We start from the raw sequence: 27,662 nt of genomic DNA, 5'->3' as shown, positions 1-27,662 counted from the left end.
TAACAACCTACAATTGCACAATTATATTGTTGTTGTTTTTTTTAAAGCCCCCTCTTCTAGAATATACTCCTTTCTCTCCACTACTGATCCCTTTGGGGACCACTGCTTCCAAGATATCGCCTTGGCTGCAGGGAAGCAAGATGCTAAGATTGGACAATGTCCTGAGGAGCATTTCAGCCTGGATTCAGACCGGGGCTGTGTTGTTTACTGGTTGGGTGACTCAGCAAGTTCTCTCAACTTTATTTTCCTCCTATGTAAATGAAGGGTAATAACAGCCCTTGCCTTATGCAGCTGTTGTGCAGACTACAGGAAGCCAGGCCTATATAACACAAAAGAACCTGGCACAGAGCAGCTTTGAGTAAAGGCTAGCCTGGGAATGTTCGCTCAGAAATATCAGTTTTTCCTTCATACATGCATGCTTGCTTATTTAGGCTAGGGATATTTGTCTGTGTTGATAGCATGTAAGTAAATCTGCAAATTATTAACTTAGAAAATTGTACAATCAAAAAATGTAATCTAAATGAACTTAATGAATAGTTAAAATTACTTCATGTCTAATGGGGCTAAATTATGGTTCTAACAAATCCATTTTCAATTTTATCAGGAAAATGGGTGGAAAGAGGATTTGGGGCACAGAAAGCCAATTTGTTCCCCCAGCAAACTATCAATTCTATAATCTAACATCCTCATACCTGGCTGTGAGTAATTACATAACCTTTATGGCCAGAAAGAGTGGCAGCATTTGTTGCTTCCAAGTCCAGTAGCAAAAAAAAAAAAAAAAAAAAATAGCCTAACTGGTTATGTTAAGCTATCATTGAGCGACAAAGTTGTAGAAGTTTTTAAAACTCAAGGGCATGCGACCATGTTTCTCTGCCCCTGCCTATTGCTTTGAGTTTTCCCACAGATAACAAGCAAGAGAGAAAAGCACAATAGAATTCAGACTTTAGTATGAGAATTTCTGAATCTGAGAATCTAAATGTTCATTTGCAAAACAGATAAAAATAATTTAAAGTAAACAACAAACATAAGTAAATCTCAGTAAGGTTCCAAAAACAAGGGAAAAAAAAAAACACAAAACATCTCTCAAGAAGAAAAAAAAAGTTATCTAAACGAACAACAACAACAACAAAAAACCAGTTTTCCCTCATTTTTTATGTCAATAAGGCTAAAGTACTGGAGAATAACAGAAAAGGGCTTTCAAAAGCCAGGAAAGAAAGATTCCGAACCCAGAAGTCAGAGCAATTTGAAAAGGAATGGGATAATACGGCAGGATGAGGCCTAGGGAAATGCAGGTGAGTCTAAACTATTTGGGGTAAGTGTGATCTCAAGCAATAATTAGAAAGTGAGTCACGGGCCTGCTGGATGGCTCAGCACGGTAAAGCTTCACCTGATAACCTGAGTTTGATCCCAAAAATCCACCGACAGGAGAGAACTGACTTCTGACAGCTACCCTTTAACTTCTTCTACACGTGCATGCGCACAACACACACACGCACACCCTCAAGTAAGTAAATGTTCATTTCTTTAATGAGTCATAAGCAGAGTAACGGGGTCTTTCTCCCTTGGAGTCCCTCCACCTTCAGGAGTTCTTTCTCAATTCTCCTTAAGAAATCTATGCCTACTCTGGAAAAAAACACAGAAATAGAAGCAAAGACGAAAGGCATAGACTTAAACATTCATAACAACCAAGAAAATTACGAGTGAGTAAATCAGATAAAGTAGGGGAGACCGTTCAAGCATGTCTAACACCTGGTCATCTTTGGGGAAGAAGATTCAGGCTATGTTCTACATTGCTTAAAGCATACAGCTGTGCGGTCCCTGGGACTGCGGTGGACTCCTTTGGTAGAAGGATATAAACACGGGAGGTGAGGTAAGGGCCACCTCAGCACACAAGCTACCACAAAGAGTGGATCAGAATCAAAACAGTTGCTCCCTCGCCAGGAACTTGGCCTCTAGAGATTCATCTGTAGAAACCGAGGCTGTGGATACCCTACTTACTCTTGTAGAGACCAATCTGGGTACTCTCCTAAGTGGAATTGATTTACAAAGTCTATTATACTCCTACACTTGAAATAGAATGTGGCCACTAAAAACACAAAACAGATTTATTAATACACATATGGCGATCTATTGGGCTAAAGACAAAGGTGTGATGTGATTTTAATCAATGAAATTTAAATATTGAGTGTACCTATACATATAGAAATATGCATGTTTGCGTTTATAATGCATAAAAAGAATTGTAAACAAAATGAGAGGAACAGAATAGATGACACATGGCAAAGAGATTTTTTTAATTCCACTTTATAAAGCTTTTTATTTTGAATAGTTTCCACAATATAGTCATTATTTTATCATTTTATAAACAAGAAAATGACTATATTGTGTACCTTACTAATGAAAAACACAGTTTACAAATCCTATCTACTTGAGACTCGGTGAAGACGAGATTACATCTTCAGAAATAGAGCACACCTTGGGTTGTGTGTAGCAACATCAGCATTCAGTAAAACCTAGCTATTAGGCAAGAAAGGCAGGAAGGCAGGAGCAAGGGGGAGGGGAAGAGGAGAGAAACCGTGAAGGCAAGGGGGGAGGGGAGATCAAGATACCAAACACTCAAGTCCCTAAGATCCAGTCTCACTAGCAGAAAATGTCCTCTCTCAAACGAGTGTGACTTCAGTTCATTGTAGGCTTATATTGGAAGAAATGCGCTGTTTGTCTCCGAACAGATTAAGGGTCTCTTCAAGTAAACCTTCCATCTGGACGCGCAGCTAAGAGCCGCTAAAGGGAGAGAGGCTTGGATACAGTCCGTCAGGGTAGCAATTATTTTACCTTTGGGAATAGACACTATTTTTTACTCAAAAAAGAAACTTTGCGGAGACAGCATTTTTCCTGGCTTCCTAATGCCGCACACAAAAATGATTTGCTACGGAAAACATAAAATAAAGTGGACACATATCAGTCGCCCTAGAAAAGGGACCCGGAGACAACAGCGGTTCAAATGTTTGTCGGGGCTCTCTTCGCCCCCCATTTATTGAACTTGGGTTTTGTGACCCTGATAAAAGGGAAGAAAAAGTGGAAAATGACATCATCCGGGCCTTCAAGTTGCCGACAGAAGAGTGAGAGATGAAAGCGGCTAAGTGGTTAATTACAGAGCAATTTGGGGATGTCTGTAATGGAGGTAAAGAACACAAAGTGCATTCCAACCTGGCTACTTTGTGGGCTCTGCAGTTTTGGGCAAGTTCCTTAACCTACCCTTGCCGAAGTTCTCACATTCAGAAAGTAGGTCTCAGGGTGACACGGTATTAGAATTGTACTAATTCCTAACTGTCTTCCAGGGCCTGAATGAGATAGCGGAGACAATCCACACACAAAGGCCGTGGAAGCTGGCTTTGGGAAGGCAGGAAAGTGTGAGCCACGCCGTGCACTCTGGACTCAGACTGTCTGGGTTTGAAATTTTACCTTGTGCGAATTATTACGCAGAGCCTTAGATTCTTTGCTCAAAATCGGTAGATCATGAAAAGCCCCAGAACCGGAGACTGTTTGCCAGGCTGAATGAACCAATCCACAAGCAAGACTTAGACCAACCAGTGGCACCTAAGAATTCCACGAATATAGATCACTATCTCTGTCAAAATGCTTGGAAGGTGAAAAGGAAACAACTCTTCCTGGCAGTGGTGGAGAATATGCAGCAAAAGAACCGTTCTTGGATGGCGAGCGGGCATCCATCTTCCAAGCCTGAAGATGAAAACAGCGTGCGAAACTGCAGTTTGAGATCAGTGACCAGAAAGAATGGCAATGATCACTGTGATGGCTGCTCCAAACTGGTGGAGGAAGACACCCTAAAGGTTTTAGGATGTAGGAACTGGAGTTCAGCTCAGAAGTCGGGAGCCAGGGAACTTCATGGGCACCCCGGAGGGGGAGGGGGAAGGGGCGGGAGGGGGGCTGACGGAAGAAACTAGAGCTGAGGGCTATGTGAGCAGCGCCTCAATAGAGCCCCCAGAAAGGCAACATCAAAGGGCAGGAGGAAGCGCCAAAGGAAGCCCACGGAGAAAGCTGAGAGGGGCAGGAGCCGGTGAAATAAAAGAGGCTGAGAAAGGAAAGAGTTTCAATAAGGACGAGCTGGTCAACCGTGTCAAATGTTGCATAAATGTCAAGTGGGATGACAAGGGAAAGTGGGGCCACTGGGCCAGCCAATCGGGAGGACGCAGGCAGGAAAGTATTTTTAATTGAGTGGTGACTGGTGGAAGCCAGACTGTAATGGCTTGAGAAATTAATGAGATGTGAAGACACTAACGAGAGGCCACTTTGAAGAAGTTTGGTGAGTAGAGGAAGGAAAGAAAAAGAAAAGAAGGTGAAAAGGAGACAGCCCACAGAAGCCAGAAGACAGTGATTTTTTAAATGTCCAAATAAAATTCACATTTGGTTGGCTTTTTGTTTTCCTTTGTTTTTATATGGGACGGGGGAGGGGGGCAGGAGGAATTTAACTTCCGAAGACCAAAAGAAAAAGAAAAAAAGAAAAAAACAGAGAGAAAAGAAAGAAAAAGAAAATACCTTCAAGGAGAAAATGAAGAAGGAAGAGGAACTCAATGCTTAAACGGGATTAGGGGATTAAGATAAAGTTAGACCCAGGACACAAAATTGGAAACCAAACTTTAAATGCTAGAAAATGCAGATTCCAGGAAAAAAAAAAAACAAAGAGGGGTAGTCAGGACAGCCTCGTGGGTTTTGTTTAAAGAACAAGAATACTAAAGCAGAGCGTTCTGTCCGTCAGACTGGATGTGGACCAGGGGGAGCTCAGAGCACAGTACTGAGGAGGCCTTCCCCGTGAGTCCTAGAGGAGGCTAGGTATGAGCACTCTGTGTTGACAGCCACAGCACTTCTACTCCGGCTGGTTGGAATCATGGTCCCTTACGGCCGAGTCTGCCAAAAGTTGCACCCACCCTACGCAAACCAGAGAAATATAGAAACGGCCACTGGGCAATATGAAGGATTGAATTTTGGAAAAAGAGAGAACATTGAATTATGTTCTTTTGGAAAATGTAGAAAAATTTGCCTTGGAAGTTCCATCAGTTCTTTGGTACAGATGATGTCCTTATGGAAAAGATGAAAAAAGTTGCTTTGCTCCATGGAGGCCTGGCCCATCTCTCCTCCCTGAACACAATGGCGAGGAGCGGTTCTCTCCTCTACAGGTCCTGCGTTTTCACAGGGATGTGTGTCCTTGTTCAACACAACAGTCCTGTCTTCCCAACCATTTTGTCAGCTCCTATTTTGTTTTGGTGTCTTCTTTGGTCTCAAGGATTGAGAAAATGTGTTAAAAGATCAAGAGAGTTTTAGGGCACCTTGGGTGGGGCGAGTTCCCATCCAATCAGGGGCTTTTAGGTGGACAACACCCTCTAACTATGCTGGGCTTTACTAGCATAAAATCAGCATTTTGGTGAAACACGGAATGACTGGTTCTTACTTGAAATTAATGCCTACGCCTGATGTGTTAGTTAATGCCTTCATGAAACATTTTGTTACTGTTCTATAAACATAACCCAAGCGGGCTTGTTAGAGACAATTACTAATATTCTCTTAAACTGGTGTCGGAGGAACAACAAAAGGAGATGGGGTTGGTTAGGAGTGGTGGGTACACAGGCAGTGGGGATGGGGCAGTCCGCACAAAACATCCAAGTGAGTTTCTGTTTGTAGGCCATAGCCTAGTAAGTCATTTTTATGCCTGGCTTCTTTTTCTATTCTGGCTACTAAGTAGGACATTATTTCTTAGAATCTCTTTGAATACTTTTTCTTTTGTGGCTCTCTGTGGCTGCATCAGAATAAAGTCCATTTTAAATGTGGGCCAAAAATAAAAAATAAAAAAGATACCTTTTTTAAGTTATTAATTATGGTCTACATTTTGGATATGAAATTTACAGAGGTGAGAGCTTTTTTTCTTTCTAGTACATTGCCCACCAATTCTCAGCATATTTTATTTTGTAATTCTATTTCGTAGAAAGAGAACTAGACGTTTTGCTCTGGCTGAGCTGACAGAAATTAAGTTCAGAAAGCCTTTCTCTAGGAACTTGGGGTTTGGCCAAGGGCAACTGATTTCGGTGTCTGTGAGGTGGCAGGCCCCATGAGAATCGGCGTTTAAACCAGAGGAAATAAGTGGCGAACATTTCAGGTTCCAAAGACTCTGGCAGTGGCTTCTACTGCCCTTTCCTAGAGCACTCAGAGCTTGGCACTACCGCGACCAAAGGTCACTTGCCATTGCCCGAACGCACCCTCTGTTAGGAAAACTTTCAAGACATGAGACGGGCCATTCTGCCTTGTCACACCCTTCCCAGCAAACTTCATGTTGAATAAGAATTGCAGCTTTTTTCAAAGAGAAAATAGCTGAGGCGGGAGCCAGCCTAAGAAGGCCTTGTTCTACCAAACCTACAGAATTTAAGACACAGGCTAAGACCTGTGTTCAGTTTGTCTCTGACCTGCTAGGAAAACTTCAGCCACCAGAAAATGAGCTGGTGACTTAGTTTACCTCGCCATGAAAGCACTTGCCTACATGGTGGTGGTGGTGGTGGTGGTGGTGGTGGTGGTGGTGGTGGTGGTGGTGGTGGTGGTGGTGTTAAAAAAAACACAGTGTAACAAACTACAAACTACGAAGTTTGCGTAATCTTTTCTCTAGTACTGAAGTTTGTTGAGCTGATGCAGACAGGGACACAAGGCAGAGCAAACCCAGAATTCAAATGAACCAGGTGGAAGCACGTTCCCACCATTGTTTTATGAATGAGGCTGCCCCACACCGAATGATATTAGCGAAGAACACAGCCTGTGCCACTTCCTGTGAGAAGGCTGCAGTTTGCAGAAACGTTGTTTGTTCTTGTTGAGTGAATCCTTCACTGAATACACTTGAAAGAACCAAAGCCAGACAAAGCTTGAATTTTTTCTTATATTCTGATTGAGGGAAAGAGATGAAATCCAAAAGAGTGTCAAAGAGGACAAATACAATCCTGGACCCAGGCCCATTGGGCGGGGATCTCAGGGGCTATTAATCAACAACCTTCAATTTGCACGGATGCAGGAGACTGAGTCAGTCAGGGAAAAGAAATCATTTTAAACACCTGTGGTATTCTTTCTGGTCCAGATTAATGACATTGCTAGTTTATTGGTGCTGACCAGAATTTGCTGTCTTCTGAAGCATCAGAGGACTACGCTTAGGTCACCACAAGTGTTCTGTGTGTTTAGGCCTGATGTCGCATGCAACTTTATTTCTGTCACTCCCTGTCTTTCATAATTTATATTACACACCCAGATTGTTCATTTGTCCCCTTGCTTTAGACTTCTTGTTTTCCCTGTGATGCAGAGCAGTGCGCAGCCTCCTCATTCCTGTTTAACATTGCTTTTAAGAGATATCGTATTAATACACAGCCCTTGCACACATACACATCGCTCAATCAAACTGATAATATAAATGAAAATCCAAATGTGCTGTTTAATCATCTGGAGAGGTTGATAATTATTTTCAATCAACTAAGACTGTTCTGCTAGTTCGAAGAATTATTAATGAGTGCCAATTTTATTAATAAATTGTAAGCGGGACAAATATTAGGGACAAACATTCCAGAAGCTGGTGCCTGTACCCCAATGACGCTCATACCAGCCTCTTAGTGAGCCAAGAGGATGATCACCATTCCCTCCATCCTAAGACCTAGAAGATACACCTTTCTGTAGCTGAATTCTTGGTAGAGATAAGAAGACGATAACCACGGAAATAGCTTTGCCTAAAATAGCCCAATCTGGAAATAAGAAAATCCCAAGCCCTTTGCAAGGTGCTCGGCAGACATGATCCCTATCCCAATATCTAGCCAGTCTTCATGCACAACCCCAACCTTGGTACACTTGGTCAGTGTTCAGAGACATTCTCCATTCCCCGCCAGGGCTTCCCGTGACCCCAAATGACCACAGAACTCCTATTTGGGAATCCAGGGTTACTTCCCTTTCTTGGCCCCAAGAACTTCCCCGAAAACACAGCTGTACCCATGGTCTTTTCCTCTTTGCAAAACACTCCTGATCTTGGCCAGTTTTTGGATCATCAGTCTACCCGATTCCAGGATAGGAAGATAGAGGGAGGCAGGTCCGTCTATGCCGCAGCTCACTTCCTTCTTCCGTCTCAATACTGAGCCCATAAGCACTTTAAGTTTTGTGGTTTTGCTGAATAATCACCAAAGGAAAAAGGATAAATGGCTAAGTAAGTCACAGATAAGGTATGTGACTGTATAAAGACCCTGATGGAACGGCCGAATTCAATAACGACATTTTTTTGACCCCTTCTTACTTAGTTACTGTCATCGGGCTGCACTTCATAGAGTATCTTGGAAGCGCCATTGACTGCTCGCTATCCTTGGCAAATAGCCCGCTAACTTCTTCTTTCTCAGTAATGAAGGCAAAAATTTTAAAATAGGCAACATCCTCTCCTTGGGTAATTTGTATTTCTGAAGAGCTCTGCACACATGGGTAATAGGCCCACTAATGCTCTCTTCCTGCACAGACAAAAAGATGACAGGATACACACACACACACATACACACACATACACACACATACACACACATACACACACATACACACACATACACACACATACACACACATACACACACACACACATACACACACACACACACATACACACACATACACACACATACACACACACATACACACACAAACACATACACACACATACACACACACACATACACACACATACACACACATACACACACACACATACACACACACATACACACACATACACACACACATACATACACACACATACACAAACACATACACACATACACAAACACATACACACACATACACAAACACATACACACACACAAACACATATACACACATACACACACATACACACACACACATACACATACACATACACACACACACACATACACACACACAAACACATACACACACACATACACAAACACATACACACACATACACACACACATACACAAACACACACACACACATACACAAACACATACCCACACATACACAAACACATACACACACACAAACACATACACACATAAACACATACACACACATACACACACATACACAAACACATACACACACATACACAAACACATACACACACATACACATACACAAACACACACACACAAATACACACACATACACACACATACACAAACACACACACAAACACATACACACGCAAACACATACACACACACAAACTCATACACACACAAACGCATACACACATACACACACACAAACACATACACACACATACACACACAAACACATACAAACACATACACTCACAAACACATACACACACATACACACACAAACACATATACACACACATACACACACATACACACACACATACACACACAAACACACACACATACACACACACACAATCACACACACACACATACACACACACATGCACCACATGTATCAGGTCAAACTCTACTAATAATGGAGCCATTTAACAATCGAACTGTTTGGCAAGCTCAACCCCCTCTCTGTTTTCATACCTTCATACCACTGTTTTGATCAACGAAGATTTCACTATCGCCTGATAATTTTTGATCAATGGCGATTTCCCTGTCACCTGATAATTTAGCAGCTAGTTCTTGAACCAGCTCTCTGAAAAGGAAAATTAAATAAACAAAAAAGTCTTGGTTTTATTTCTGTGCTGTGAAGGGTCCCTCAGCCTTTGTCGTCACAGCCCTTACAAGACATTCAGAATGAGTTCTAGCCCACCCCTACCCTTCCAGTCTTACCAAACCTCTGGGCTTCTTCTCTAAAGGACAGCTTCAGAACTGGCTTTCACTTAGAAAATCAAGGTTATGAGCAAATTCCTGTGGTGAGGAAGAATGTCCATTGCCCTAACTGCAGGATCTGCTCGGAGATGGCCCTCTGCGCTGTGGAGGAAACTTAGGTTAGGTCATCTCTGATGCTCAGGGTGTACCCCTTAGTGACATTACAGAAAGGACAGAGAAAAATACAGGCCGAATGCCAGTGGGGCACTAGGTGCCTAAGAGCACCATATTTATTTATTCATTTGTCTGTCTGTCTGTTTGTTGGTTTTACACTCTGACTGCAGTTTCCCACCCTCCTCTCGTTCCAATCCCTCCCCACCACCTCCCCTCTGCCCCACCCCCAACCCTAGCACAGAGACTTGATTCATAGCGCCAAGGTTTCTGATATTCGGCAGGTTACTAAATTTCTTTGTACCTAATTTCTTCACTTGTAAAATGAGTGTACTAATATTGCATCTCACAGAATCTAAATGTCTTCCATTACATTCCAAGAAGAAATTTTAAACTGTTGCCAGCTAAACTATGCCACAGGCTTCTGATAGGGCTCAATGGGTAAAGAGGTCTGCAGCCAAGCCTGGAAACTTGCGTTCAACCCTAGGATCGCACATGGTAGAAGGGAAAAACCAACTCTTCTAACTTTTATATGCATCATTGCATGTATGTACCCACATATAAGCACAATAAACAAGTAACCTAATTGATAAAAAAAAAGAAAAAGAAGCTATGCCTTACCATCAAAAGCAAAATAATTTTACAAATGTAACAAGGTAAAAGAAAGAGATGTTTACAAGCAATAAACTGCAGTAGCATGTTAGGGTTGCTAAAAGATCAAATGAGTTGTTATTAGTGAAGTGTTTAGGGCATACGATGAGAGCAATGAAAGATTTTCCTATCGTCGTATCATTAGTATTATCAAGACAGCAAAATGGAAACAAAAATGTTAAATATCCAACTCATGAATTGAAGTTTTATTTAGTTTTCTTTTATTTTTCAGGACCTTTTTTCCCCCCTCCAAGACATGTTTCTCTGTGTAGTGAAGTTGTACTGGAATTCACTGTGAATTCAGGCTGGCCCACCTCTATATCTGGAATTCACCGTGAAGACCAGGCTGGCCTGCCTCTACCTCTGGAGTGCTGGCATTAAAGGCATGTGCCACTGGGTTCAAGTTGAAATTGAAAATCTTTTCGTAGGGCACAAACATAAATTCAAGAGGTTCCACACCACTATTTTAAAGCTATTTTCTGAAAATCATAGGGGCCTTGGAGAATGCTCAGCTAAGGACGTAGAGATGAAGATATTGGGGGGGGGGGCAGGAGTAAGGTCAAGCACAAGAAGTACTGTCTCCTCATCTGGAAACCAAGCTGCTCTGCTTTTGTCAACTGAATGTGTCATAACACAATACAAAGGCTTCATCTTCATGGTGTCCTTGTGCTAAAGACATAGTTTGTGTTGGTTCAGATGAGAATGACTCCCATAGGCTCATACACTGGAATGCTTAATCCCCAGTTGGTGCAACTATTTGGGAAGGATTAGAAAGTGTGGTCTTGTTGGAGGAGCTGTATCACTGAGAGTGGAATTTGGGGTTTCAAAAGCCAACACCATTCTCAGCGTCTCTCTCTGTTTGCCTTCAACTTGAACATCAAGGGGGGTGTGAGCTCTCAGCTACTGCTCCAGCATCATGCCTGCCAGCCTGCTGGCTGCCATGCTTGCCAGAATTACCGTAATTGTCATGGACTAAGTCTTTGAACTGCAAGCAAACCCCCAAATTTAATGCTTTCCTTATGAGCTTCTTTGGTCATGATGTCTCTTCACAGCAGAAGAAAAGTCACTAAAACATGGTTGTACACAGCTAGCTGTTAAAGAAAGCTTGGGAGAAGTAGGACCTCAGTGGCAGCTCTACAGAGAAGACCTTGCCCAGTGGTTAACTAATCTTTCCTTATTACAAAGCCCAGAATTTGACATTTTTCTTGCTCATTGTGCCCAAGTGACATGCTTCCCTTTTCATCGTCTTTGGCAATGTCCTCTGATAGACCACATCCACTGCCACAGTCCGTAGGATATTTCTGTCTTGGCAAGAGCTATTCAATTTTTCAAGTACCAGGAAGGCCGGGACCATGGAGAAATTTAAATGTGATGTCAAAGTTTATATCCTAAGCATTTCCGCGAAGGTTGCCTTAGCAACAACTCTTGCCGTGTGCTCACCTTCACCACGGCTGTGGCTCCTCAGGCTCATCTTCCTGGAACAGTTCAGATATTTCTCCATACCAATATTAAAGCAAGAGCTGAAGTAGAAAACAAAGCACATTTTAAATAGAGGCCTAAAATGTTCCTTAAAGTAGCCGTAGCTTCTTTTGAGATCTAGATCAGTGAAAAAAAAACACAGAAAACAGATATGAGAAACAGCCAATTTGTATATTATATATATGTGTGTGTGTGTGTGTGTGTGTGTGAGAGAGAGAGAGAGAGAGAGAGAGAGAGAGAGAGAGAGTGCGTGTGTGTGTGGTGTGTGTGTGTGTGTATGTCATAATGTGATTCAATTCCATAACAAAAGGATATCAATGTGAAAAATAACATCTGAAATGAAAACAGCTATAACAGGGAATTTTGAAAACAAGAGATTCCATTTTTATATTCTTGTTTGATATTGTTATACTGTTTTTGCTTAATTTAAAGTGACAAAGTATCTCTCATGCTTTCATTCAACAAACACTTATGATACACTGCATTTTCACTTGCCTTTATGTATCAACCTTCTCTCAGCATTTCTTCATCTCTCTTGCACTTAGGTGTTAAATCGGCTTCTCTAATATTTGTTCCTGTCTGAATGTTTGCCAGGTCAGGCTCTCAGTCTCTTCCTTCCCAGCCCCTATAAACTACAGTTATGTCCTTCTTGTAGATAATATGCCTATTCTCACAAGACAAGCTCAGCTTTATATATTTAATTCTATATTAGATAAAAAGAACCTTTACGTTTTCTGAAGACAGTGTAACACCTGAACTCCAAGACCACTGTCTAAAAAGGGATGCTGGTGTTCATATAGGACAAGAATAAATGTGCAGGGCTAGACAGATTCTCAGCTGTGAGGGTCAGTTCCCCCCACCCACACCAGGCAGCTCACAATTGCTTATAACTTCAGCCCCAGGGGATCTGATGTCCTTACTGGACTCCACAGCAACCTGCCCTTATATATACCCACACAAAGGTATACATGTATACACATAATTAGATACAAATCGCATTTAATAAAAGAAGAAAAGGACCCAAGTGTGGTTGTACATGCTTTTAATCTCAGCACATAGAAGGCAGAGTAGGGCAGATCTCTGTGAGCCCAAAGCCAGCCTGGTCTGCATAGCTAATCCCAGGCCAGCCATGGCTATATAGTGAGGCCCTGTGTCAAAATACAGACATGCAGACAAATGTACATACCGTACTCACGTAAAGTGTGCATTGCAAAGCTCAATTAGAGAAGCATAACTCCTATGAGAATAATGGAAATATGGATTTATTATGTACACACTAGACCTTACACAAGTAGGAAGCCAGCAAAGACTGTGGCTTCCTTGAACTGCTGAACATAATCATCTGGCGGCTAAGTCAGTCAACAGGGAGGAAGAACAGTGAGAAGGAACAGAAAAGAGCAGGGACAAAGTACAACCTAAAAAAATAAACTGGAGGGGCTGGGGAGATGACTTGGAGGTTAAGAGCACTGCATGCTATTCCAGAGGACCAGGGTTCAACTCCCAGCACCCACATGGCAGCTCACAACTGTCTGTAACTCAAGTTCCAGGGGACCTCACACCCATGGCAAACACCAATGTACATAAAATAAAGAATAATCAATTTTAAAGGAAGAATAAACTGGAACCAATGAGGACAAATAAGCGAAGTCTGTCCTCTCCATTCATGATCAGGTCAGCTAAGTAAGTAGTAAAGCCAACTCACTTGACCATTGAGTTGTATCTCCACCTGGCTCAAGACTCAAAGCAGGGCCCAGCGGTTGCCAGGAGAACCATGGTCCCCAAGGTGAGCTGGCAGCATTAATATGTGTGACCCACCATTGTGCCTGGGACAGCATGTCTATCTTCTGAGGGTAAAATACAAATGCCACTTCACTTTTACCTTCCAGATTTTAGCAAGCATTTCTTGTACCCAGACATAACTTCAATTCATGCACCAGAAGGGGACCATAAGAAAGGGAACTCCAGCTTGCCAAACACCAACACAGCAGGAAGCTATACAACATACTTCTCCCCTTCTCTGCAGGATCCACAGCCATTGTCATCCTAAATCCAATTAGATCCCAGGTTTTGTGTGGCAGCCAGTCTCAAGGTGTTCTGGGATTTATCAGCTGGCTTGCTTCAGGCCTCATTTTCAGATATTAAGTTTGGGATAGAGAACTCAATCCAAAAGGCCATATTAGAACAAAAAGGAATACAAATTGAGTTCTGACACTGGGAGCTATGCACGATCATAAGGAAAGGGCCAAGTGTGGTAAGACTCAGGAGGCTGAGGCAGGTGGACCACTCCATGTTCAAGGTTAGCCTGGTCTACATAGTTAGGCCCTATATCAAAAACAAAACCAAGTTCATGTCTGCTACAAAATAACAAGCCACTCTGCCAGTAACATACGAAGGGATTCTCCTGATGTCTTGGTTGTCTCTGTCCCACTCTTAAGGAACACAACAAAAAGGAAGAGGTGAAGAGAGGAAGTGTGTCAGTCTAGCCTGAAGAAAATATTCGTGGAGAAGCCAAACGCATGACTCCTCTCCTACAGTGCAGGGCCTTTGCTGGAGGCGGTTTTGAGAGGATGAAGAAAAACGTCCAAAGTAGTTATCAGTGTGGTTTGACAGAGAGTTGCTGTACAACAGCCTCCAAGCTGCTGCCCCTGGACCAGATTCTGAGCATGGTCGAGGTGAAGATGGCAGACACAAGGAACACCACTCTCCCAGAGATGAGAAACTACGCTTTCAGGAATGTGCTTGAGAGCCTTAGATTAAAAGAGTGTGAGCCGGGCATGGTGACGGCTTTGAGCCCTGCCCTCGGGAGGCAGAGGCAGGAAGGTCTCTGTGAGTTCGAGGCCAGCCTGGTCTACAGAGCGAGTTCCAGGACAGCCAGGGTCAGGAAAAGAATCCTGTCATCATCACTTCTGTTGTCATTGTCGTGACTCCTGCACAGATCCCCAAATGGCGGGACTTTTGTCCTTACAGAGCCATGGTTCAGCCAAATACCTTGTGGCTGCCGAGAGCAACTGCAGATCACTGACCCAGGGAGTGGAGCTTGACTGGATGGGAGCCAAAAATGCCTCCAGTTTTGTTTCCCAGTCAGTACAAAAAGAACGCTGTACGATAGAGGAAAATACCTACACTGAACATTGGGCTTCCTGCCCTCTGGAAGGCAGGCTGCCACGGTTATTTTGAAAACAGGACATTTTTGACATTCGTGAGTTGGGTTGGGTTTTGTTTTGTTGTTGCTGTACTCTCTGTAGTGATTATTTGCATACACCTGACTAGCCACCTGTCAAATCAAAAGTCAAAGTCCTCTCACCAGGAATGTTGAGAATTTTTTTCTCTACCCTAGAGGCCTCATCAGGACTGCCCTATTCGAACCAGTTGACTGTGAGCCCTGCCCCATCCACCACTCCAGAGTCTAGGCATGGCAAGAGAAGTCTCATTCTACTGTAGGCTATTTAGTTGAAGTTGAGAGAGAAAATAGCATCCATCTCTCGTCTCTTTGGATGCAGAAGGTCGCCATCATCTCTGTCCCACCAGTATCAGGAAGGCTTACTAAACTGTATCTGTTCTTCTAAAGCACATAACCAGAAGGTTGGCCTGCTGAGAATCATGTGTCTTCCAGAATGTGCAAATTAACCAATTTTTTACATATATATGTGTGTGTATATATATATGTTTGATATTGTTCATGTATATATATATGCCTTATAATGAGTGTTAGTAGGCATTTAAAAATATCAAGATCAGTCATGCTGAGACATTCAAACAACCCTAGTCAATTCACCAATAACCCTCCATAATGAACTAATGGGTGTAAAATGTATATATTTTAAGTGGTAATAATTCTTCAAACCCAGTGAAAATGCCAGTCATTTCTAAATATCTCAGTCTTCAAGTTTTTAAAATTTACACAATTGTTATTCATGATTATGATAGTATATAAAATCATACTCATCAATACAAAGTAAATCACTTTAGCCCCTCAATATTTTACAAAATATGAATAGCCATTTTGCAGTATTTTCTGCTACACCTTACCAGAAAATAAAAATTCTATATTGAGAAAATTATATTTGGTTACTGAGAATTTCATCTAATCTTATAATTCGTCTTAAAAGAGCTCCACTTTTAACAATTAAATATAGATGCCCAGAATTTGGGAAAAAAATTAGCAATGAAAATTGCTCATTTACATTCACTAAATATCATACAGCTATATCTACCACCAATGAAAGCTTGCTATAATGCTAGGTAATGGTTAGAGTGAATACTTTCTGAATTCTTCATTGCTCTTAGGTGGGGGTATCACCTAATGGTATTGTATCAGAACCATATCACACATCGCATGAGGTGCAGAGGGATCCAGGCACAGTTTGGATTTCAGATCTGTTTCTTCTGAACCTGGAACCTGGGCTTTTGCCTCACAAGCCAGTGACCTTTAACTTGGGGTGGTTACAGGTTGCTCTGACAATGTTAGTTAGGAGAACAACACATACTTTCACCGCATACAGTTAGTTCTGTAGGGCTTTCCAACTCATCCTGAGGGTCAGCCAGAGTTTTCTTGGAGTCGATAAAATTTCAATTACGGAGATCAAACTAAATATTTTCTTATATACCCAAAATGTAGGGGCTTCGTTGTTGAGGACCGGGGCTAAGCTATGCAAATGAAAGTGTCATATAAATGTGAAGAGTGACCCAGATACCAAGCCATGTGCGAGCCCAACCAATGGCCAGAGCCAATGAGTCAGAACACAGGGAGCCTGCCCTGTGGTGTCTTGTTCAGCTATTCAATGATAAGGAGTGGCTGTTGTCACAATACACCTAGAGAAAGAACTCCATGGGAAAAAAAACAGGCAGTGTGGTAGGCCAGAGCTTTCTGAGCATGGAACTGGACCAGACACAGCTATGCAGATGCCCTGTTATGGAATCTGCAGAGCTGTGGGCACCCTGAGCCCTGCCCCCACTAATCCACTCCGTTCTCTTCCAAATGACCCATTCTTCTTCCCCCAGACTACACCATACCACAAGGCCTCCTCTAAATATATACCAACGTAGTTTCTGCTTCTTCATAACTTTAGATCACCAAGACACCTCTGTTCTAACCTCGGGGCGTCTCTCCGAAGCCTTTTCAGCTACTGTTTGCACCCCTGCATCTAATGGAATTAGTTGCTCCACTCTCTCAGAAATTCCCAGTTGAAAAACTTGGCTATCGCTGAGGTCTTAGGCATGAGGTCAGGCCACAGGTATTTCACTGGCCTGTAGTTAGACTGTGTTTGTGAATGACGTCACCTATAACACAGTCAGGAACTGGTGGTAGCAGCCTTTGAGCGGAAGATTGGTGTAGTGGTCTGACCGCGGCTCTGCACTAGACTCAGAGACACCTGGGCTTCTTTCTAGACTCGAGATTCATCCCAAGTAGCGTCAGCTCTTCCACGACATGAACTGGAGTATTTAGGCAGGAATTAAACAGCTACAGGAATCTTTATTGCTGAGAAGAGTCTAGAAATGGTGAAAGTTTCTGTACCCAAGACCAGTGTGTCATCTAGGGTACCTCGTGTCAAGTTTCCAAATATGCCGTATGACTTAGTGGAGCATTTCACTGGTCACTTGCTAAGTCCTTTAGAAGGGCAGGATCTTAAAGAGCTCCGTGACACGCGGTATATGGTAGAGGAACAGAGTTAAACAGAACCCTAGGCATCAGGCCATCTCCCCACGTATTATTATGGAGAGGGAGACAGCCTGAAAGGAGCTAAATGCTAAAAGATCACATGGGAGGTAAATGTGGGTCCCCGTTCCCAGTCTCCTTCTTCCTGAAGCAGCCACATGTGTCCTTTGTACCCTGGCAGTCGCTGAGTGCTGCTATTCTGTTGAAAACCAGAGAAGTCTGAAGAGCCGTATCTCTCACTAGAACGGTTCCATTCCGTTGTGTGTCTGCGGGGTCTCTGTAAACACTGATAGGTGACATCTTGAAAGCAATGCTGAATTAGACTTCCTCTGTCACTCTGAGGGATGCGCTAACCTCCAGTTCCTCACCTGGGAAATAGAGTCCTTATGTACTCCTCATGTATCCAGCAAGGATTAGCTGAACATGTGCTATGTTTCAGGCTCTGACTGTAAAAATGTGTAACAAAGAGCTTTCATACTTGAACAGAAGGTACACTAAGTGTGTTTATTACTCATGGGATCCTGGAGCAAATGAAGAAGAGGCACTCAATGGAGTCTACTAGTAAGAACTACAAGAGCTGGCCCAGCAGGGAGTGGGGCTGGGCAGGTAAGTGACAGGGTTGGATGTCTGGGAAGAAGTGTAGCAGGGTTGTTCCACAGAGGTCAAGGGGAAGACGCAGAGAGATGAGTAAGAGTTAGGTCTGGTGACAGACCATCCCATTCTGTGTTAGCTACTTTCCATGCTGCTGGGACAAAGTGCCAAACAAAACCAATGTAAGGAATTAATGGTTTATTTTGGCTCATGGCTTAAGTTCATGCTGGGGAAGTAGGAGTCTGGGGAGAGTGATCATATTGCAACCACAGTCAAGAAGCAGAGGAACATGGATGCTGTTGTTCAGTTCATTATTGCTCAGGTCACTTACTCCTTTTTATTCTATCAGCTAGAGTAGGTCTTTCTACCTCAACTAACCTACTATAGACAACCCCTCACACACACGCCCAACGTTTATTCCCTTGGTGGTTCTACATCCTATTAAGTTGGTGATCGATCTCAATCAGCATACACCATCCAGTCTACCTGGTAGCAATAAGGAATACAGCTGGTTGTTTTAGCAGTTTTTCCAGTGGCAAAATAGAGAATGTTCTAGAAGCAAGAAGGTAAGTTCCAAGAGTGCTGCAGAGGTGGTGGCACCAAGCAGAAGAGAATAGTCTAGAGACCCATGGGAAGTGTTTGGAGATTGTGCTGTGGTCCAGGCATGAGGCGGTCCCAAAAGACTTCCTGTATGAAAGGCTTAGTCCTCAATGCAATGTTCAGAGCCCGGTTCTGGGGAAATGACTGGGTCATGGGTGCAATGACATAATTAATGGGTTAACACATCAACAGACTCAGAACCAAATGGATTATTGGGAGATGAGGCTTACCTGGAAGATGATAAATCCTTTCTCCCTTCAGCTGTTTTCTGGCATGTTTCATCACAGCAACAGAGGGTGTCTAACACATCTTTTAAGCCATGGGACATGGTAATGTCTGAGGAGGGAAAGAGTGAAGAACATAGTCTTATTAATGACTGGGGTAGAGCGAGAAGACACTAATGAATCGGGCTGAGATGGCTGAGTTTCTAGTGAAATAGCCAAGCCTAAAATGCCTGTAGAACACTTGTCAGTAGATCTGGAGTCAAAGAAGGCACTGGGTGTCACCAATCAGCATTTACAGACAACTGAGCCTCAAAACATAGAGGAGGGAAGGCTGGAGAACTAACCTCAGTGATGCTTCTAATTACACACCTTTCTTCTCAGAGATTATCCAATGCCTCCTGTTTCTACCCCTAACTTCTTGTCACCCCAGTTCCTGAGTCGGTCAGCCATCAGCAGAGTAAATCATTAGCAACAGAGAAGGGATGTACGGGGGCAAGCAGGAGAAAGGTCCCTTGGAGAGAAGTTCCAGGAATGGAAGTAAAAGAGTGGAGTAAATCCTGAGTGATGGCCAGGAAGAGGCTATGTGATACTATGTCAGCTGCTACGGAAATATGCCGGAATGTCAGCAGCTTACGGACAACAGAAATGCGTCTCGTAGCCTGGAGGCTGGAAAAGTACAAAAACAAGCTACATTCTGCGTCTAGTACTACTGAAGGTCCACGTCTCACTGTGGTGTCATGTGACAGAAGAGACGGAGGTGCTCCAAAGGAGACAAGAAGCACCAGCGAAGGGTACAGATCCCATTCCTGAGGACTCCAGCCCCTCTCCCATCCCAGTTATCTCCTAATCCTAAAACCTTTGAGAGATGAGCATTTCAACATATGAACTTGAAGGAACACAAATATCCCAACCATAACATTAAGAACTGTTAGCCCATAGACAGGCGTGGTGACACCACACCTTTAATCCCAGCACCTGACACCACACCTTTAATCCCAGCACCTAGGAGGCAGAGGCAAGTGGATCTCTGAGTTCAAGGCCCACCTGGTCTACATAAGTTCTCAGAAGAAACCCTGTCTTGAAAAAACCAAAAGAAGAAAGAAGAAGAGGGGGAGAAGGAAGAAGAAAGGGGAAGGAGAGAAAGAGGAGGAGGAGAGGAGGAGGAGGAAGAAGAAAAAAATAAGTATTAGGCCAAAGTCTTTCAGAAATTAGGGAAGGGAGAGATGCTTACTGAAGTACAAACATCACACATTAGCAGTTAGCATTGTTAGGTTTATGATTCAACACAGATCTTCATGGCATTGCAAGACTGTCCTTGTCCCCCTCCAGACCACCCTTCTGGAGTTACACAGCAACAAGTGGTCCCCCTAGCACAGTTGCATACACTCTACCTGTGCTCAGAGCAGGGAATGGGGGCTCATAGAGTGGATGATTAGGGTTATGTCATTATATACTAGAATGTTCTTCAACACGAAAAACAACCCGGTTTTTGTTTTGTTTTGTTTTTAACTAATCCTTATGTGCCCGTTTCATTTTCTTGGCATGCCTTTATCTTTTATTTTATGCAGTTACAGCAAGACAAATGAATCAGCTCCCTAGAATTCTCAAACAAATATGTGCCAAAATCTTTCCAACAACGACCTGCATCTTCTTTCTCCTCTCTCCCTGTCCACTGGGCACTTGTACCTCCTCAGAGCCTATGTTTGCTCTCTGGTTTCCATCATGTTAATATACGAATCAATCTGAACTAATTTTGCAAATAAAAGGTGTTGCGAGCTCGCCCTAAATTGTCTGCTAAATCCCAAATCCTTGACATCTGCTTCACTGGACTCCACTCAAAGCCTTGGAAGTCTCCTTCTAGCCATCGGTCCAGCTCTTCATAATTTATCGCCTCAAAACCCGGTGCTATTCCTTGCCCTTGAATCTATTGCCACAGGGGTTCTGTCCTGTAGACTCTCCCCCACACGTCTCGCAGGCTCTTGTGCAATCATCATATCCAATCTGCTTACTCTTTAGCCTTTGCAAACTTATTTGGGACTCGGTGCTTGCTCTAGGGTGCACTTTTAAAGGATGATCAATTTACGCGGTGGGTCGTGCAGATCCATAGGGTTTTAAGAATGTTTCTATTACGGGGTCTTGCCTTTGGGGGCAGGTATTTTCACCACACTTCTCACCAACCACAGGCTCATTGTTATTGGAGTGTGTGTAAGCTTTGCCAGGGTTGAGAGGATGGGCCTTAATGGTTTTCAGAGGATACACCCAGCACCCTTGTGTACACACTGCCCCTTTCTTCCTTCTTTCCCCCGTCTGTAACCAACAGGGAACCAGAGAGAGAAAAGCCTCACCCACAACCTTTGAACCTGGCCGTCTATTGCCTTCAGCCTGGGGCCTGGAGACTGCTAGAGATAGGAAGGGACGTCAGCAAGTGCGAAGCAAGAACATAGGTTACAGGAACACAGTCAAGAGCTGTCTCTTGGCCTCTGGGTCCTTTGCTCATTCCACTCAATGCAATGGGCTTCTTCTGCGGGGAAGAAAAGGCCTATGGGAAAGGTGCCAAAACAGCAGAAGCTGTCACAAGTTGCTCAGATAACTCAGGGATAGATGCCTGTTATCTGAGAGACGGAATCACTAAGCCTACGCAGGCACACACAGACTGGCCCCTCGCAGGGGCAGATTGCAGGGGGTCACTTTACCTCTGTTCCACTTGAGTTCCTTTGAAGCTAAGGGCTGCTCATCTAGCGTCCTACATGACCATACCGCTAGGAGAGAGAAGCTTGCTCAGCAGCTTTTCTCAGATCTCTGACTGGTCATCTAACGATCCAGAATTAGAGCAGTATAGTCCCGGATAATAGACACATGCCAGTTGACTACTGTTATCCCAGTCTGTATTTGACATATCCCAAGTATTTCTTAGGAAAAGCTTTGGTGGCCCACATTTGCACGACTCTGCTCTAGACCCTCAGTGCAGCAGACAGATGCGGCTTTCTCGAGCAAACTTCTCAAACGCCTTTTTCCTTCTTGCTAAAAAGAGAATGGCTGGCTAGCAAGCATCGCTTCTTCCGGAGTTTGGGGAAACAAAGGGAAAAGACAGCTTGAGAAAGTCGTCTGTTAAAATACGGCTGTACACATAAAATGAGATTATGGAACATTCTTACACTTCACTTTGGTTATTTATGGAGTAGATAAAATGCATCCATCTCTTGGAATCGTGAAGATAGAACAAGATATTTAATATGAGGCATAAAGAATCTTGAGCTTAACGAAATGAGCTACGATTTTGCATTGTGTACAAACATGACCATGCTATCTTTTTTAAAAAGATTTATTGCTGGGTGGTGGTGGCACACACACCTTTAATCCCAGAACTTGGGAGGCAGAGGCAGGCGGATCTCTTTGAGTTCAAGGCCAGTCTGGTCTACTGGGCTAGTTCCAGGACAGCCAGGGCTACACAAAGAAACCCTATTCTGAAAAACTAGAAAAAAAATTAAATAACTAAATATCTATTGCTTTCGTTTGCTAGAAACTGCACGGGTAGTGTCACTCTAACCTCAGTAAACATGAGCTGCCAGCAACGCCGCAGTCTGCCATACTACACAGTAGAAGCAAGTCCCCGGATGTGTGTGTATTTAGTTATCTCATTGGTGAGAGGTCTTCGCCTGCACCTGAGCCTCACCCCCTTCTTCTCCTATAGTTGGTCCCCAAACATTCATTTTACCTATTCCTGAGTCTTATCACAAGCCATACTACCAACCGAAGGGGCACAGCCTATCTGGTAGAGGCGCCGAGATGATGGAAAATTACTGAGCCACACTGAACTACCCAAAACGGTTCATCAAATCCCTAGGAAGAGCAAACACTCCCCTGGCAAGTCCTCCAGCATGGTCCTTGGCTAAAAGGAGCAACCACCTTCATTGGGCACCAACCAAAATCTTGGGTTTGAACGGTGACAAATCTGGAATCCTCTGTCAGGGGCCAGCCCAGGACCCACTGCACAAAAGAAGCCCTTTTTACAGACTCGGCACTGAGTCTGAACACATGGAGAATTCATCTTGCCTGCAAAGGGAGAGCCAGTGGGAAAAAAATAATCTGGTGGCTGGAACATGAAACAAAAGATAGAATATGGCCCAAGCTTCCAGAGGCTAAACTCCTACTGGGCAGAAACATGTGCTTTTATGGAATCTAAGACCAGGATAGAAATTGATACAAGAGCATCCAGGGGGTTAAACATGAAAGGACTCCTGTTTGCAAACCGGGAGAGCAGAAAAGGGCCATCTCAGCCAGCATTTTCTCTTTCAGTGCCCTTTACAAGAGATGAGTTAAGTCCTGGCCCTTGAGGAGTGTCTGCACCTGGTGAGCAACCTGGGTGGAGGAAGTGCCCCAAACCCTACTCAGCGCAAAGGCAGCAGAACTCTCATTGAGGATCCACAAAGAGAAGTCAGCCCACCTGGGCCCTTTGAGAAGAGACTCGCAGGCAGAGGGAGTACCACGAACAAAGGCAGCACAGAGAGGCAAGGCCAGGGTGTGGTGAGGAACTGTGTTCAGCCAAGCTGTGGGCAGCTGAGCCCAGAAGCAGCCAGGGTTGGAAGACCTTGAGCACACAGGAAGACCAGCCTTGACTCCCACAGCCTTTTGAGCGTTGCCGGTCTACGGTCTACAAAAGGCAATCAGTACTGAGTGAGCCAAGGAACTGAGTTAGGGAGGAAGCTGAGCTTCCTATCTTCCCATATGCATTCTGCTCCCTACACAAACATTTTGCTGTTGTTGTTGTTGTTGTTTGAAATGCTGATCCCACAAGCAAACCAATAACTGGCCTTCACTCTATTTAGGAAGCGCTGAGCCCTGAGCCATACATTTCTTCTCCTCCGCAGTGGCGTTCAGCTCCAGCGTGTCCCGCCACCCCTCTTGTGTGGGATCCTACTGTACCGTCCGTCAGGGTTGTCTTGCAGATTTCATGGCCCAGTGTCTCTAGCATACTGAAAGCTCACCTTCGACGCAAAGGGGTCACGTATCAAAGGTGCACATATCCTTCAAACCGGATACAGTGTTTTTGGCTTGACTTCCTGGATTTCCTCGGCACATTCTGACTGGAAACAGAACTTAACTGGGTGGTATTAAATCCTGAGTTTTTAATAGAATAAAAACACAGTCACGTGTCTTACTGATATCAAAACTATGCTGATGACAATTTAGACAGAAAGCATCCAGCAAAGACCAAGCACGATTGCCTTTGAGAGCTACCGCCAAGGATTTGTTTATTCCTTCTTTGGCCAACTTGCGCTTTGTGATTTAGATGTAATTCTCTAGGTGGCCATACAATGTTAATGTTTTTGATCTCTTCTTTCCTTTTCTTCATCTCTGCATCTTTTTTTTTCTGAAATAAAGAATAAGAGGCAATGTGTCTAGTATTAGAGGAGGTGATACAGGGTTTCTGTTGCTAGAACTCTGTCCTGGACCAAATACTAACCATTCAGAAGATAAGAGCAAGGAGAATGATGTGTGTTGGTTGCCTGGCAACACTCTTATCTAAAGATATCAGTAACATCTTCCTCATTTTATTGAGAGCAGACACCAAGATCTTGGCAGGACCATGACATATTCTCAGAGTGGCCCATGATCGTCCACACGGTGCAGGCTTGTCTCCTCAGTACCAAACCATTGTGCTTTCCTACGTGACACATTAAGATAGAATAATCTAGACTATCGGGCAGGCTATTTGTTGGAAACCTGTGTCTATGGTGGTAACAGAAAAGAAAGTTCTAGAAACCACCATTTCAAGCTGAAGAAGGCATTTGCAAAGCTAAGGGGAGGACTATTGTTTCTCCTGCACATTTTCAAAACAGATGAGCATTCCTGACCTGACTGCCAAGCATGACTGACTGCCAGAGCAATGAATTTTAAAGGGCGAGTAATCACACCACAAGACTGGTCAAAGCTCCAGTCCCCCAGCCATTTGCCATTCTGCTTTCAAAAAGCGAATCTCAGAACCACATTGTGGGGGAAGGGACGAGCTGCTTCCTACCACAGCACACGCTGGGAACCAACACCTCGGGCAGACAGTTTTACTTTATGGCCAAACAAAGAGAGTCACATTGAGACAGACGCGCAGAAACCAACACTTTCTCAGTAGGATATTTCTAGCCAAGTTCTAGCTTACTTGCTTTTCTCATTACCCCTTTTTCTACTCGCATTGGGCACTTTCTCTTCCATTTTACAGAGAAAGAAACTTAAGCTATGGAAAAACTAAGCCTTAGAACTCACAGGTAAAAGGAGCACAGTTAGTCAAATGTCAAGTACCAGGCTCTGTCTTTGAAAGTCCATCTTGCCCCAAGAAACATGTGGCCTGATTTCCATCTCAGTAACTCATCATTGCTTATGCATTGTACAAAATAGAAGAGAGCCGTAAAGGCTTACAGTGAGGCCGAAGTACGCCAGCCTCCCCCTGTTGCATTTGTGGTAAAAAGCAGCCTTCTAGATTATGTTGGAAAAGACATTAACCAAAACCATGTGGAATTAGAATAAGTTAATAAGCAGCGGTGGAAAACGTATCTCTTCATGTGCCCTGGTGGTGGGAAGACTGAAGTTGGCCTATGAGTGCAGAGCCTGCAGCAGCTAAGAATAATATACCAGTCTGGTGGGGAAAGCTCTGCCCCAGACACCTAGAGCAGAAGAAACGTGCCTGGTGGGTTAGAGGCACGAGATGGAGAAAAAAAAATTTCAGAGATCTAAATCTACCCTTGTAGCCTCTCACATTACATATGGGTATCCTCCCCTTATCCACAGAGATATTTTTAAGAACCATGCTAATATTAATGAGCATGTTATCATGTTAAGGGGGAGATTTCATAGAGTCCCCAGCCCTAGACAAATCTCCACAGGTTATCCAACACATAGAGGTCAACCTTGAAGCCATACACACACAAACAAAAACGGACTCAGCAGGTTTTATCTATAAATATTTGTACATACACATATATGTATGTAACAGTAACAATCAAAGAAAAAGAGGCCATCAGCTTGAAGGGAGGCATGGGAGGGGTTTGAGAGAGGGTAGCTGCGAGGGTCTGGAGGGAGGAAAAGGGGGGGTACATGATGTAACTCTACTTCAATTTAAAACACATTTTAAAAAAAACCCAAAACTATGTATTCTTTTTATAAGTACAGGAGCGCTCACTCTCTCCTGCTCTCACACCTAACAGTTTTCTACTAACATTTCTTCAGACCATGGTTGACTGAAACCTTGGCATGTGAAGTCAAGGATAAGAGGAATGACTTTAGGAATTGTGTTTGGTGGGGGGTTGGGTATGTGTGTTATATGTGTGTGTGTCTGCCTGCCTGCCTGCCTGCCTGCCTAGCGTTTAAAGAAGATGTGCCTCCATGACACCCAAGTTTGGGACCCATTTCCAGAAGCCATTGTTGCTCTTAAGCACAAGAAGTTTAGCAAGAGGAATGGAACCGAATGTGGCAATATTCCTCAGCACCCTCAGAGCCCAGGGAGGAACAAAGATTTCACACTTCATCGATTTCATGCTCTGAGGGGAGAGCCCCATTATTCTGTGAGGGGCAAGTTGCCAGTTCTGTAAGGAAATCCTTTGGCCTGTGAGGATGATCTGGATCAGAAACCACAGAGCTGACAATCAAAGGCACGCGTAAGCTCTTCTGAGCACAGAGAGGAAATAGCCTATCAAGAACGAGCACACAGAAGGTTCCACTTGATCCTTGATTTGTCCCAAATATTTGAAGACAACTGTTTAACATTTCTTTTTTGTTTGTTTAGTTTTTTTGTTTTGTTTAGATTTTGGTTTGGGCCATTTTTTTCAGACAGGGTTTCTCTGTGTAGCCCTGGATGTCTTGGAACTCACTCTGTAGACTGGGCTGGCCACAAACTCACAGAGATCCACCTGCCTCTGTCTCCAGAGTGCTGGGATTAAAGGCGTGGGCCACCACCACTCAGATAGCTGTGGAACATTTCTAAACTGATTTTTCTTCCCCTGCAGGTAAAATGCCAAAAATAATTCTTATGCAACTCTACAAAACAATGTGAGGAAGTCAAGACGGCCGGCTCTTCAGAAACAACTTTAAACCTCAAGTTCTCCACAGAAGTGTTGCAGGAAAATGTGGAAGATGGGTTACTGACATGACACAGGCACAAAAACATTACAAAAGTCAGAAAACTACTATTATATCATATTTTATATCGTGCAAAGTAGTCTCTAGCAGAGCACTGCTCTACCAATGATGAAAAATTAAAGAAGGAGAACTCTTAATAAAAAAAAGAGTTTTAGGTCTTCTGAATGCTGGATCAAGAGAAAAGTAAATGAGGAAGGAAACAGTGAGTTTCTCTGCTTTCCCAAGTTCCATGTTATTTAGTCTACTTACAGTCTTAATTGCACACTTTTTCAAAACGTCTAGAATAGTGCCCAGCATATAGTAATGGTCACAGAACCTTCTTTTAGCAAGTTAGTCTCTAACACT

This window comes from Microtus pennsylvanicus, chromosome 1 (genome assembly GCF_037038515.1).
Source record: "Microtus pennsylvanicus isolate mMicPen1 chromosome 1, mMicPen1.hap1, whole genome shotgun sequence".
NCBI lineage: Eukaryota > Metazoa > Chordata > Mammalia > Rodentia > Cricetidae > Microtus > Microtus pennsylvanicus.
Note: the sequence above shows the minus strand (reverse complement) of the source record.